Source organism: Ursus americanus, chromosome 19 (genome assembly GCF_024610735.1).
Source record: "Ursus americanus isolate L20-20 chromosome 19, mUrsAme1.1.p, whole genome shotgun sequence".
NCBI classification, from domain to species: Eukaryota; Metazoa; Chordata; class Mammalia; order Carnivora; family Ursidae; genus Ursus; species Ursus americanus.
This window is the reverse complement of record NC_142145.1, coordinates 13,974,585-13,986,976: the sequence shown is the minus strand read 5'-3', so window position 1 is coordinate 13,986,976 and position 12,392 is coordinate 13,974,585. Positions and strand designations below refer to the sequence as shown.

Sequence of the window (12,392 nt, the reverse complement as noted above, 5' to 3'; positions counted from 1 at the left end):
GATTCTGCAAAAAAAAAAAAATCCACAAAAAGCAAAAAAAAACCCAAAAAACAAAAACCCCCACCAATTCTTTCAACTTATATTAGCATTGTGTGTAGAAATAAGGGCAATTTATAAAATGAATTCTGCTTGCCTGTAAGTTTCCCCTTCCATAGACAAACCATTTACCTTTTTCTCAGGTGAAGCAACAGGCCCTGAAGAAATCTGGCTTATCGGGAACCGAAATGAGTATGATTTCTCAGTGTGCATGGTGATTACCCAGGAATCTGAGTTGAAAGAGTGACGTAAATGTCTAGCAATTGCCCTCGGGTGCTATGTGCATGGGGTTTGCAGAACTAGCAAACTAATTACTGTTTCTGGCAATTTGCTGCAGGTCCTAACATCCCCAGATAAATAGTTACACTTGCCAAAAAGAAACAGAACACAAAGGGTTATCATTGGAGGCATCAGCTAAAGACTAGAAAAATCTGTGGCTTATCCAAGGGCCTTATCAGTTGCCATCAATGCCATGTGTTAGTAATGGAGATTCAGAAAGAGGGAATGCAGGCAAATTGGAGCCCGGGCTCCAGACATCTCCACTCAGTAGTACGGAGCTAGGCCTGCTTCCCTTCCCAACCCCCTCTTGGAATGAACAGACTCATCAGGAAATCGCTCCCTGGGCAGTGTGTACACAGGCACTTGCTCGCGCAACCGTTATGTTCACAACACGCGCACGTTGCAGCAGCTCATCGGCTGCTCTTGTGTGGTTCCACCAAGAAGACAACAACAACAAACACCATCAAGAAAAGCATAAGCTTATACATAAATACACTCCAGAACCCCGAGCAGATAGAGGGTCATGCATTTTCAAGGTAGCCATCCAAGGGCCTACCCTGAAATCCTGCAAAGATCCGCAACCCAGCCCTGAACTGGAACCCAGCTCTCAAAAGTCATTTCTCAAGATTAAATTCCACCATTCCTTCAACAAGTATCTATTGAATGTCTACGGTGCACCAAGCCCTGTGCAACAACCCTCCCAGACACAGCAAATACTACAGCTTAAAGAGCATTTTTTAAAGAGCCCATTAACTTTACGGTCCTATTGTATAGTCTAGTTGCCTTTCTTGCCTGTGCTAGAGAGATCTCTTCTTTAATAAAAGTAACAACAATAATAAAGATCCTATTCCAAAAAGTACATTCGTAAAGAAAATAATTGACAAAGCCAACTGCCTCCTGCAGGCTTATCCAGCCCTGTTCTCTCCCGCTCCTTTTCTGAGGATGGCTGCCTCTCTACCCATGTGAAATGTCCACGAAGCCTGCTTTAGGAAGCTAAAAAAACAATCCCAGAACGAGGACAGGACCCCTAAGTAGGGTAACCAATGGATGCTAGGTTTCCTGGGGCCATTCTGGTTTTAAAACAGAAAGTCCCTCACCCTGGGTATCCTCTTAGTCCTGGACAAGCTGAGTCAGTGGGTCCTCCTACCCTCCCCTCCCCAAGAAACCAGACCCTTGCCTGGCCTGGGAGGAGTGAGGCCACAGGAGAAAGGAGGCCGGTGCTCTTGAAGGAAGGCTCGATTGCCTGCAGGCTGTCCCAGAGCCTCTCCACTTCCTCCAGCTTCCTCCTGAGAAGGCCTATCATCTTAAACCCCACACCATTTAGGCAAAGCTTTAGAAAGACTCTGCAACAAGACTCGGATGACACGGCATACAAAGCAAATCCTCATAAAAATGCCAAAAGCCATAGTTATTTGGATGTGGTTATCTTCGTGGCTAGTTAAAAAGCTTCTTCAGTATAGAGCACAACTATTGATCCCGAGATTTCCAGATTTCAACACCACAACTGGTGGATGGTAGATGCTGAATAAAAAGGACATCAATAATAGCCGCCACTAACAGAGCATTTACAATGCACAAGGCAACGCGCTAAACACTTTTGTAAATGATCTCACTTACTCTTGAATAACTCAATGAGGATGACTGTCCTCCATTTCCCAGCTGGAGAAACCAAAGCTCAGTCAGACCTGATTTACTCAAGGTCATTATGGCAGAGCCAACACTTGAACCCAAACCCATCTTGCTTCAAAAATGCCAGGTTTTAATCACTCAACTGAATTAGGATCAAGTAAGATGGGTATGTACGGTAACAGACCAAGAATTGAGAAAGAAGAGTATCGGATACATTTCTTTTATTCTGTCCCCTTTTAGCTTTGCCATTGCAAAAAAGAAAAAAGAAAAAAAAGGGCAGAAAACCAAAATAATTACAAGTTTGTAGATTAAGTTAAGGCAAGGCAAGGACTTTACTTAGAATTGTGCCTAGCAAACAGTGGACATTGAATATTTGAATAAATGTAATATATACAAACTTATACCTAATATAGGGTTTAAGTCATTGATTCTCAGTGTTTTAAATGTTTTTTTACCCACCATGAGAGGTGAATAGATGGATTCCTACCTTAGGTGATGGAGTAGGACTAGATGGACAAGTACTTACCCCAGATAAAAATGGCTCTCTACCTGTATGGTTGAATTAGCTATTCCTCACTTAGAATGACCATAATCCTTACGTCACATGCAACAAAGGGGCAAATTCTCCAAACAAGGTAGAGAGATCTATCCACATTCTCTCCAACCACTTTTAACCTCATATTAACCTGCAAGGAAGCAATTTACAAACCCACCCCAGAGCAATACAACTGGAAAAGAATATCACAGCAAATACTTTCATTTTTGAGACCTTGATCTCAGCTCCATTCATTAGGCCTCAAACTGAGAACATTATTCTGATGTTAATGTATTTGTGGCCATTTTCTCCAAGCAGCTAAACACATTTCCTCTTTCATAATAACGCTATCCATAATGATCAAGCATTCCAAGGGTTAGAGTTTCTATTACATGAACGAGTATTCCAAAATCAAAAGAGGTAGAGCAAACCAGATGGCTACAAGCTAATTACAAAGGGAGATATGGCAGCCAATTATGGACAACTGTCACCCACTACGGTCAAACCCAAACAGCACAGTCTGCTTCTTGAGAATCTGGGGTAGCCTTGAGACTGTGGGATGTCAAGTTCTCTACGTCCCCCAAGAAGATGCTTTTGTGTGTTCTGTTGTTGTTTTGGAAGAAGACAAACGGATGCTGAAAAACAGACTACCAATAACAATTCATTTTGTTAGAGTGATGACCCTCAGTGAGAATGGTCACTTCCCGACCACTGAAATGCACACTGCAGCCTGACAACTCTAATTTGATTCAATACTTAATCATTATTAACACACAAGTATGGGAAGCTCTTAAAAATAAGCTTCCCTCGGGGCGCCTGGGTGGCTCAGTCAGCTGGGCATCCAGCTCTTAATTTCTTTGGCTCAGGTCATGGTCTTGGGGTCCTAGGATGGAGCCTTGTGTTGGGCTCTGCACTCAGTGGGGAGTCTGCTTGTCCCTCTCCTCCCTCCTCTAGTCATGCACATGCTCTCTCTCTCAAATAAATAAATAAATAAAATCAGAAAAAAAGTTTCCTTCTTCTAAACTTCCTTTAAGTCTAAGGCCAAAAGCATCTATAGTTCCTTTATCATAGTAGGTCAAAATCATTTCTGTGCTGTCAAAGATTCATCAATGATTGAGTATTTACTGAGCCCTTACATTGTACAAACATCATTGGGAATACAACATAGGTTCAAACCTTACCCAGTATTCATCTCTAAGGAGCTTGCAAGAGAAATGAAACTTGCTGGTTTCAGTCCCTACATCCACCAGTTCCAAGACCCTCTTGGAGAAAACTGGACCCCTCACCCTTTCCCCCAGCTGAGCAGTGACTGGAAAAGTCCCACTCTCATCCTGGGACATCTTTTCAGCATATCTCACTTTATCTGAACTAGCTGGAGTGGGTTTCTGTTCTTTGCAATTAAAAAGAAAGAAAAAGACTGGGGCACCTGGGTGGCTCAGTCAGTTAAGTGTCTCCCCTTGGCTCAGGTGATGATCCTAGGGTCCTAGGATCAAGGCCTACTGTCAAGTCAGGCTCCCTGCTCAGTGGGGAGTCTGCTTCTCCTCCTGCCCCTCCCCTCTGCTTGTGCTCTCTCTGACTCTCTCTCTCTCAAATAAAAAAAAAAGGAAGAATGAAAAAGACCCCTCAATCTTAGGTGATAATACAAGACCATCAATGGTAAATGCCCTTTGTAGAATGAATGAATGTTGAACGAAATGAGAGATGAAGGCAATTTTGCCAGAGAACTTTGGAGGAGTGAAAGATTGCTAGGAGCTAAAGTGACAGAGTTAAGTTTTTTAGAAGAGTTAAGAGCAAAGTCACACCTTGACTGACGGAGTATAGGGAGAGGACACTGTAGGCCACAGAATATTCCAGAATTTTAAAACAGGCTATGCAAAGCATTTCTGGGGACTTGTGTGTTCGCCATCCCAGCCAAGCTGGTGTTTTAAAGTCAGGTGGAGCGAAAGTCAGGGATGGACATAAGTCTGGGTCTAGGTGGGGAAAACCTTAAAGGGAAGACTAAAAAATATGAACTTCATCGCCAAAAGACAGGAGCCATTGAAAAGTAGAAAGCAAGGGAATGAACACTTAAAATGATCTACTGTCCTAAGGGTAGCAGCGTTTTGTCATATGGATTGGGGTGGGAAAGCCAGGAGGTAAGGGTACCCACTCTTACAATCCAGAGAGAAATGAAGTCCACAGCTGGGAGATGGCGGTGAGGACAGAAATTAAGGGAGACAGGAACTGTCACTAAGGAGGGACAGTTCATCTGTTAATCAGCAGAATCCCAATATTCATAAGAACGCTCCCTATTTCCTCAGTATCTGGCAAAGCTTTTGCCAAAATCTCATCAATGACTGTAGAACCTCAGTGACAAGTGTACTAAGCGTGCTTCTCCGGATTTATAAACGGAAAGTGTGGTGACCAACATAATATAATAAAAAAATATTATTATATGAATCAAAAAAAATAAAATAAATGGAAAGTGAGGCAGGAAAGCTACATTTCCTTGGGAAGTAGGTAGGAGGGACTAGAGAGAAAGCATGGGCACAGAACATGGTACCCCAAGACCCCACTTCATCAGGCCTTTGCCCCTCCTAGTGGCATTTGATCAATACCTTCCCTGCATGAAGTCTGGTAGCCCAGGGAGCCTGCGTGATGTCAGAATAAGTTTTAGCACGCAGGATGCTTGCAATGAGTTTTACATATGCAGGAATTAACAAATCCAGTGGTAAATAAGACATCCTGCCCTACTTATGCCCTCTGCTCCCAGCAGATTACAAGGAGCCCCCCCCTCACAATTCTACAAAAAATGTACTCTGGGCCTCAGCAGCCATAGAGGGTCTAGGCCAGAAAACCACAGGCTTCAAGAACCACCCAAAGGAGAAACAAGTCACACACACTGCTGCTGGCCTCAAGTCTTCCAATGACAGTAAGTCAACCAGAAATAAAAAATCCTTAAACATAAAACGAGTTTTCTTTTATCCAAATGGTGACTTCAATCACTCAGGCGGACTCCTGGAATTCTGGGCAGCTAGCTCACAAAGCCAGGAGGGAAGGAGCAGGAAAACCCATGCCTTCCTCCCTTCTGGCTTTCTTGACATTACCACAGCACCTCGGGCCAGGCACTGCATTCATTCCACAAGTGCCCTCTACCTGGTCAGCCGACTGGTCATGAAATTCAAGTGGCGGGCAACCAAAATACAGAAATGTCTTTTGGGGCTTCCCAAATACATTTCGAGACTAGACCCTCAGGGCTTCATTTTCCCTCTTGCCAGGTCTGTGCCTTGCCCTCAGCCCAACCACACCCCCTGAATTGGTTCCTGGAGGCCGTGGAGGGCGATCTTTGGTTCTCCCTGCTGGCTTCTCAGCCACTCATTTCCCACTTTCCCTCCCTTTGGGTGCAATATTTTGTCACTCAAGGGAAGCAGAGGGCAGCCTCTGCATTCTTAGGCGAACACTGATGTCCCCTAGTCACTGTGACTCAGGGGCCAGCTCTCATTTCACCGTATCACCTGTCTAGGGAGAGCTCTTTTTATAAAATGACTTCAGCGACGTGATTACTGAGCCAGAAGCAATACTATATTGTTAAATTCCACGCTTATGCCGAAGGTACTTCTTAAATCCTAAAAATTCTAATCCGTTCATGTATTTATCACAACATGAACAAAGATATTTGAAGAACCAGCACTTCCAACAGCAAAATCTCTCTAAAAGCCACCAGCTACTTAATCCACCGCCCTTTGCGATGCCTATTCCTCGGCACCCAACTATTTTTAGGGACAATGCAACAAGGCAGGCTTTAAAACTTACCACCCTCCTTGTCAACATCGTTGCTGATGGGAGCATGAATGTCCCAAAACTCTCTGAGTGTTCTGCTGGTCCCGTGACCAGAAAACGCCGCTTGTCCAAAGTGCTTTTTCTAAACATCGGAGTAACAAGGGGATGGCCCAAGGCCACCCTACGCACATTCCTGCCCCCTCGAAGTCTTCTCTGGGGCCCTGAAACCTTTGCTGTGAGAGGCCATCCCCTGTGTGACTCTAGGCCCACTGCCACTCCTTTTCTACCCCAGGCTGTTCCAAACAAACTCAGGAAGTCTTAGACAAGAGGCAGATGGTGAGGGAGACAAAGTCTGTAAGTTAACAGCTCTCTGTTACATAATGCTAAGCACAGAACCTCCTAGAACTGGCCCTAGAACCATCTCCTGGCCTATCACTTCAGAATAAACAACTACTCAAAACAGGCAACAAGAGACAGCATTATAATTTTCTTATTTGATGGTCAGTGTACAATAGTATTAGTAAACATAATACCATCATATCAGTAAATACCATGTGGGGGTAGGACCAGATTCTTTAAGATATCTATCATTCATTCTTTCATCTGATACTCGTGTAACAATGTCTACAAAGCATGAGCTAGCCCCGTAGGAAGACACTTTGCAACCCCATCTGGGCCACATTACCTGTGGAAGTCAGTAGTGATCACTCACCTCTATCCAGTTCCCTCTTTCTCAAGACAAGAGATATTGAATTGTGGCTTCAGTGGGGACTAGTTCTGGCCAAAGCAATGTAAGTCACTTCTGGGTCCGAGCATGTCACTACTACAGCAAGATCCTCTATACTTTCCTTTCCAACGTTGCACACTCAAGATCACACCTCCATCAATCTGGGTCTTCGGGGGACGACGAGCAGGGCCTCCCTGCTGACCACGCCGGACACACAGCACGGGAAAGAGAGAAACTGTATTTAGCCACTGAGATTTGGAGGTGATTTCTTACTGCAGCATAACCTAACCTAAACTGCCAATAATATCGCTGTCTTAAAAAAGAGAGAAACCTGCAAAAGTTCCTCTCCCCCATCTGTTTTCTAAATCGGATAATACCAAGAAAGCAGAGTTTGTTTCAAAATTCAATAATTCTTTCAAATGTAGAGGGTGCAGACAGGATAGACAGGTTCAAGCAACTCTAAGGGAATAAGGAATGAAACAGAATGACCTTTCAACACGGTGAAATCCAAACATTCATGTGGAATTCAGCTGAAGAGTTTAAAGACTAGGAAGAAAAGGTCACCTTCTGACAACAGGTCTAGTCACTTAGGAAGTAGTGATCTCCCCAATGAACGAGGCATTCAATGATCATACGCTCCTCCCTCAGAAGTCCAATACCACCCTTTGTTCCTCTCCCTCTCGCTTCCATTGAACTTAATTAGAATCAGGTCTTCCATAAGCTCCCTGAAGGTGGTTCATCTTTATGTCTCCAGACAGCTCCCCCACCCCACCCCTTGGCATCTTTCACAGAGCCTATTATTTATCAGGTGCTTGATAAACATCTGCTGAATGAATTAAAGGAACACTGTAGAAAGGACTCGGGCACTGGAGGCAAAGGTTGGTCTAATAACCCTCGAGGGCTCCCCCGACCCACAGCTAAACACACTGCTGCAGACATCTGGAGGTGGGGAGGCTCCACCTAAAAAAACCAAAATAAGCATCAATACAACACTTTATTATGATTTATTCCTGCACACCCTTTAAAACCACAGTGAAACCTAACACTGCACTGTGGCTATCTTTGTTCTTGGACGTGCATTTACATGTGCAGGCAGCTGTTTTCCTGTGTGGAATTTTGTGTGTGAGGTATTTATTTTTTCTATTAAAAAAAAAAACCACACCCTTTGTTTCTATTGCATTATTACACTCCTTATTATCCCATCACGTGGCTTTTCCTCTTGCAGGAACACAGCACACACCCTGCGTTATTGCTGACATAAAAATTACTTGTCAAAATCCCTCTATCCTAGCACCATTACAAATCTGACCTTCCCCAAGCGGTGGTCTTTGTTCCGGCTGGGACCAGAGACCTCCTTTACTTCTCCTGGTGATTCCTGGATGCTCTGAGTAGAAGGATACATGCCGGTGTCACTTATGTTTTCTTAAAGTCACCTTTCAGAACTACCCCAGAGGTGAATGACAAATCCTTCAAGTTTTTAAATTTTATTTTTCAAGGGATGGGGGGGGGTTGGTGATGGAAGAATCTGCCCAGTACCCAGTATGGCTATTGCTGCAGTCCAAGAGAGAGCACCAGGAGCCTTTGGCCCTCAGCAATGCCTTCTTCCTACAAGATAAACCTTGAGTCCACCTCCATAACCATTCTTATTCTCTGCTCCCCGTGCAGGATGCCAGGACTCTGCCCTCTAGGAGACAATGCCATTGCCAAGGTGATCTGACACATCTGAAGGTTACGTTTTCTTTGAGCTCCATCAAGATAACCCCAGATTTCGTGAGGTTGACACCAAAACAGAACTATCCTTGGAAAGAAAGGAACAGGCCAGAGTTTTTGGAAAAGAACCAACAACCTAAAGATAAAATGCAGCCTGAGAGCCTAATGGTTCATGGCTATGTAAATGGGAACTTAACTAAAGCACCGTTTCTCTGTTCTCTTTCTGCTCCCCCAACTGCCTTCCGTTCCACCTCCCAGGAACTTACTGCTGGCATGTCCCTCCTGATATTGCAAACACTATTACAATGAAGGCTTGCAGGAGAGACATTATTTCATAAGGTTACTACATTTGACCAATGCCCTAATTGAGCACTGGTCAAATTTATAATCTGCCTTACGATGATACCTTTTCAACAAGCAATATTCATGAACAGACTGAAGCCAAAATGTATTACTACAGATAAGAAAGCAGGCATCTATCCAAACCCCACATTCAGATACAATTGCCTATGTACTGAATATATCAAAATTCCCATCAATGGAAACCCAGTGGAATTGATTCAACCCCAAACGCACCCTGTCCTCAACGACTTCTTCCAAAGGAAGGTTTCAAGTCATTTGCAATTTCTTTCTCAGAACCAGGAGTTATCAGCAGCCCCCCACAGCTCCTCCACATAGACAGGAAAGGAATGGTGTGATGCAGAAACCACCCAAACAGCCCCGTGCAAACACTGTTGGCCCAAATGACCCAGAGACACCCAGGCGGCTACCCAGACTGCTGGGGGTTACCTGAATCTGTCACCGAGTCTCTTTCACCCCCTTCTGCGTGATGACATCAAGTGGAAATGGTACGCGTTTGGGAGGCAAGAGGCTGACAAGCAGGAAGCACAACTGAGCCTGAGCTTTGTTCAGCCTGCAGTGAAATACACGCAGGAAGGGTTAGACTCGCTCAGCAGAGAAAGAAATCCAAGCACCCTCCCCGGCCAGCGGCGGTGGAGTGGGTGCGCTGGGCGGTGGAGGGAGGCGGTGGAGGTGCGGAGAGCCGGCCAGTCGCGGAGGGGGCGTAACGCTTCCTAATTGTCTCTATAGGATAAATAACCCCCTCCCCCTACTCCGCTGCAGTCTCCCCCCGCCCCCAAGTTTTCCTCTGGTGGTAGAGCTTCCACCAGCAACTGTAACCTCTCAAAAAGAAAGAAACACGAGAAGGCGTAGAATAACATCTCGGGGCAAAGACACACTAACAAAATATACTAGTAAACCGGGTTATCAGGGAATGCGGGGCTCCCGGTCACCCGCCCAGACAGACACACCAGTGCTGCATTCGCGAGCATCCTTTCCTCGCCCCTGTCCGCCACCTCATCAAGTCCCTGTCACTGTTTTGCCGATTTCTCTACTCTTTCCCAAACCGTGTGGCGCTTCCCCCCGCCCCACCCCCACCCTAGGCGGGATCGGGGACCGCCGCCTCGCGTGCAGCGTCCCACGCGTCCAGCCTGCTTTGTCCTGCCGCTGCCCTTCCAGGAGCAAGCGCCCCAGGCACGTGGGTCCGCACAAAAGACCCCCAACATCTGGCCCGCCACAGCTCCCTCTCCTCCCGACAGGGGTCCCGGGGCCGCGGAGTGGCGCGCGAGGGCAACTTCTGGGGGTGGGAACCTTGCTCCACAGGGGGCTTGCTAGGGCACTGTCCAGGGTGCGTGCGGGGTGGGGGCGCAGCTGGGGCGCGCGCGCGCACGTGCACCCTCCGGGGCGCGCGCGGCGCGGGCACGAGACGCGCTCCCTCAGACTGGAGCTCCAGGGGGCATCCGAGGACTCGGCGGAGTCGCCGACAGCGCCGCTCCCCCGCCCCAGCCGCCAGCCCAACTCAGCCAGCGCTCGAGAGAAACGCAACTCCAGGGACCCCCCCCTCCCCGGCGCCCCGGGACCGCCCCGCTGTGCACCGCACTCCCCTCCCCGGGACCCTTGCGGCCCGCCACCCCAGTCCGCTGCCCAAAAGGAGCCCCTCAACACACCAGGTGGCGGCTCCCCTTCCCCGCTTCCCTGGCTCCGGGCGCGGCAGCAGTGGGGGCGAAGGTATCCATCCCTCCGCGCCCCTCTCGCAGCCCCCGACCCGGGAGGGGCAGAGCAGAGAAACAAACCGAAAGTCACCGACCTCTCTCTGCAGCGGGCTCGGGCGCTCCCTACAGAGGCGGAGGCGGCGGCGGCGGCGGTAGCATCGCGGGGTGGTCCCGGCGCGCCCGCCACCCGCTCGGCTAGACGCGCGCGGCGGGCTGCGGGGCGGGCGCGGGGAACGCGGCGTCGGCGCCTGCACCCCGGCTCCCGGCTCGGCCCTTCGGGAGGCGCCCCACCTGCCCGCCGCCCTCCGCGCTCCCGGTCGGACACCGCCGCCAGGCGCTCGGCTCCGAGCGGGAGCTTTTTGTGTCACCGCCCAGACTAAGGCACCGAAGGGGGGTGGGGGCGGGAGGCCGGGCTCCACTCCCCGCGGCACCGCCCCTCCCCGGCGGCTCCACCTCCTCCAACCTCCCCCACCCCCTACAGCGGCGGGTCCTGGACGTCCATCTGTCAGTCGGGAATCGCTCACCCACCCCTCGAGTGAGGAGCTGCCCACCCTGGCCCGCGGGCTTCCTAGGCCGTGCCCTAAGTGCCCAACCTCGGCCGGGACCTCGACATTGTCTCTGTACCGCGCGCGGGTGGGACCTGAGCAGCGATCAGGTGTGAGACGAGGCCGCGTTCAGCCGGCAGGAGGGCAGGGCTGAGGTGGGGGCCGAGGCTGGCGGGGACCAGCGTGCGGCTCGAGACCAGGTGACCGAGCCAGGGAGTTGACATCGTCGCGCTTCCAGAAACTGCCCTGGCATACGCGTCGCCGCAGATACTTTTTGGCTGCCCCTAGAAGTTCACGTAATCCAAGCAGGGAGCGGTTCTGCTTTTGCGAAGGGGAAGACGGTTCCAAAGAAGCCGGAATGGATACCCTACTACCTGGCTCCCTGGGAGGGGGTGCGGGCGGTAGGGAAGAGGGAGGTGCAAGTGCTGAGGGTTCTATGGCAGGTGCGCACCACTGCGGCCCACCTTATTCTCCACCTTGAAACCTAACTCCTACCTCAGGGGACGTGCTTAGAATGACTAGTCCCTCCAAGAAAATGTGAAGACATGGTCTCTTGCCTCTTGTGTGACTGCAAAACTGGGGAATGGAGGAGAGGGGGTGGCTCGTAGAGGATGGTATCCATGCTCATTGGTGCCTTTTTAAAGGGTTTCTATGCAAAATGAAGACCCAAACTCTCTTCTATGACTCTGGTAAGGATAAGCCTACCCACTTGCCTGGAACTCCAGCACCGGGGTTAACTGAGTGGTCCCTCAGTCAAACAACAGAGGGCATGCAGCGTTTCTCCCTGGCTGTCTTTATGTTCTGCTGTCTTGTCCACAAAGAAAGAACTCCCATTCTAACCTCTCCCAATAGCTCATTGAAGTGTTTCTGCCAAGAAAATGAAAAGGAAACCCTGCAAACCATCGAGGGGGCTCTGAATGACCTACTAAAATTCAAAACATACTCAACTAAAACCTGTTAATAGTGTTTCCAAATGTGTTATCACTAAGCACATACAGAAATCAGTCACCAAGAGACAGCTTTATAGCTTTATAGCTTGATGGCTGTCAGTCCTCTTCTTAGGCTCCTAATTAAAGTGTTCACTTGGCTAACTCGTGTTCTTTTGTACCCCGAAGTTATAT

The 12,392-nt window shown here is 48.5% G+C and overlaps 1 protein-coding gene across 7 annotated transcripts in view; it reads right to left on the bottom strand.

Annotated features, from left to right (window-relative positions):
* The window catches only part of RNF152 (ring finger protein 152), a 73,008-nt gene extending 61,916 nt beyond the window's left edge, over nucleotides 1-11,092 (bottom strand). Inside the window, exons 1-3 of one of the 7 annotated variants that reach the window (XM_045790213.2) lie at nucleotides 10,822-11,092; nucleotides 9,465-9,588; nucleotides 6,951-7,162 (exon numbers count right to left, since the gene is read on the bottom strand). The gene's annotated coding sequence lies outside the window, so the exon portion shown is untranslated. The other 6 variants (XM_045790209.2, XM_045790216.2, XM_045790215.2 and 3 more) reach the window with 6 other exon arrangements.
* Between the last annotated feature and the right edge of the window lie 1,300 nt (nucleotides 11,093-12,392).